The sequence below is a fragment of the Stegastes partitus genome, unplaced genomic scaffold, assembly GCF_000690725.1.
Source record: "Stegastes partitus isolate 25-593 unplaced genomic scaffold, Stegastes_partitus-1.0.2 Scaffold211, whole genome shotgun sequence".
In the NCBI taxonomy this organism is placed as follows: Eukaryota; Metazoa; Chordata; class Actinopteri; family Pomacentridae; genus Stegastes; species Stegastes partitus.
In genome coordinates this window covers 507,882-510,441 of record NW_007577942.1, presented here as the reverse complement: position 1 = coordinate 510,441, position 2,560 = coordinate 507,882, and positions in this window count along the sequence as shown.

The window sequence follows — 2,560 nt, the reverse complement described above, 5'->3', positions numbered from 1 at the left end:
TGTCTTACTTTTTACCTTTACTGTCTTTCCTCCATAGCGTTTTCTAAAACTCCCTGCTTCACGTTTGCAGCAGCACCCACATGCCCAGTGTACATGAACAATCATGCCATGTGTCTTTTCAGGTGTATTAGTATGCACAGAGATTATTTCTGAAACGGTGCTAAACTGAGAACATAACAGCGTTTTAAAATGAAAACATATTTGTGTGGATATAGCCTAAGGAGGATAATGTCATTTTAGACTGTAATTCCTCTCAGAGTTCTGCCTCCAAGAAAACAAAACCAGTCACCGGGCACGTAACAGTAGTCTGGTATTCACAAACCGTGTGTGGCATCGGGAGCCTGTGAGCACAAGCCCTTGTCCTGCCGTAAAAGAGGTCAGCCAAACCAGACAGGCAGGTAGTGTGTCACCACAGGAGTCTCCTGGCATACGCAGACTGTGGTGAATCTTTAGGGAAATTTAGCACCTTGGCATGAGCAAACACAAAGCACAAAGCTCAGCTCTAGATTTAGTCAACAATAAGGAAGCACTTGAATGTCTTTTGATCCGTAACCAGTAACCCTACCTAACCCTGAAAAAAAGAAAAGAACACACCTTTTGATCATCGCAGCTCTGTCTTGTTAACGCTTTGGCAGTATACAAGTCGGAGGAGTGTCATCAGTGACTATGAACTTGTTCTTTTGTGCAGGGTGGCCTGTTAACAATAGAAAGGTGTCAGATCTAATTACTGCGTATAATTGTCCCCAAATGCACTACATGTTGACAGAGATTAAGTGCTTAAAATGTTTTGTAAATATATTGTATATAGAAAGTGTGCAGACAAAAGCATAAAAATGTCTGTGTATTCACATAACATTGTACTGATTCGGTGACTAAACCTCACAAAGAATCTCCACATTCAGTTTCATAGCGAGCAGTGTAATCAGCATTTATTCCCCATCCGTCTCCCACTTTCTCCCCCATTCTCCCTCCCTAAACAGGCCCTCCCGAGCGACATGACAGTCTCTCACATAACCAGTCTCTGCTGTTTGCTAACGCTGCAGCTCTCTGTGCATCACATTCACAACAGGCTGTGCAATCCTACACAGCAGGCGCCAAGTACAGCAGCAAGCACAAACACACCTGAATAACACAGACAGGGTCCTGCAGGGAGCTCTAGTTTGTGTGTGCGTAGCCTAGACAGCAGTGATGCAGGTTGATCACTAGCCCTGTTAGGTAGCATTGACGTCTCCACCTCAGAGCTGGCACACAGGGGAGTTATTGATTAGCATTAAGCATCCATGCAGATGGCCAATAAAGAGCAGGTGAGCCAAAGAGGGTCTGGGGAGTGGGAAGAGGGGAGGCACGCATGTGTGTGTGGGTGTGTGTGTGCAAGTGTGTGTGTGTGAGTGTGTGTGTAGGTGTGTGGGTGTGTGTGTGTGTGTGTAAGTGTGTGGGTGTGTGTGCATGCGCGTGTCCTCCTGCAGGAGGAGGAGGAGGTAGTAGGATGGTGTTAGTCAGCCAGCAATAACAGAGATGATGAGGAAAACAGGAAAATAAAAACAATCCTAATAGAAGGAAAAATAAAATATTGCAAAAATGTTGGCAAGAAAGCTATTGATGAGCATTTTTGTTGCATTTTTCTTTAAGCTATATGCATCATGTTACTATATATACTAAAATAATTGTTTGGCTGATTAATTAAAGACACAAAGAATTTGAGGGAAGATTTAAGAAAAGATAGGGGGATGAAATGCGACACAGGTTGTGAGCAGGCGTACATGGAATTAATCGTCATGGCTTCCAAATCCACCAGGAAGCTCCATTTTCCAGTATCTCTGATGTTGCAGCTTCAGGCTTTAATATGACGCAGGTTCCTGCATGCTTGTCAGGTATTGTGCATCAGTCCACAACTTTCCTGTCATATCTGTCACTTGGAATATACTGTAGACACCGATGATCCTCAGGGTACACACACAATATTCTACAGTATTGAATATTCCTTGAATAGACAATCTACGCGATAGACCGTGCACGGAATACCAAACTGTACGGCTACTTTCGATCTTGTGTTTGTAATATTTTTTTTTGGACCGCTTTAGGAGGATAAACCAACAAAGGAAACACAACGGCCACCTTTAACGTCATATTTATTGTTATTTAGTTACTCAATAAAACATATACAGATATATACAATATGCAGGAAAACAGACGACTGCACTTTACATATTATTAAAAAAAGAAAACAAAAAAAACAAAAATCAGTTTGTAAATTGCCGTCACAGTCCTCCATCTATTGTTTCAGAAATTCAAATTCAACAGAAGCTTTATTTAAAGATTACAAGATTGCCTAACACACAGCAAATTTTCTCTTATTATACATGTGCAATACCAATAATCTTTTTTTCAATTCCCTTATTAAACAATCCCTTGACCTCCGCATTTTTTTTTTTTTTTAAAGTTCCCATTGGCTGAATTGTATACAAGTGGTTTAGCTCATAAGATCTACGGCGGAGAAGAGAAGAGAAGAGAAGAGAAGAGAAGAGAAGAGAAGAGAAGAGAAGAGAAGAGAAGAGAAGAG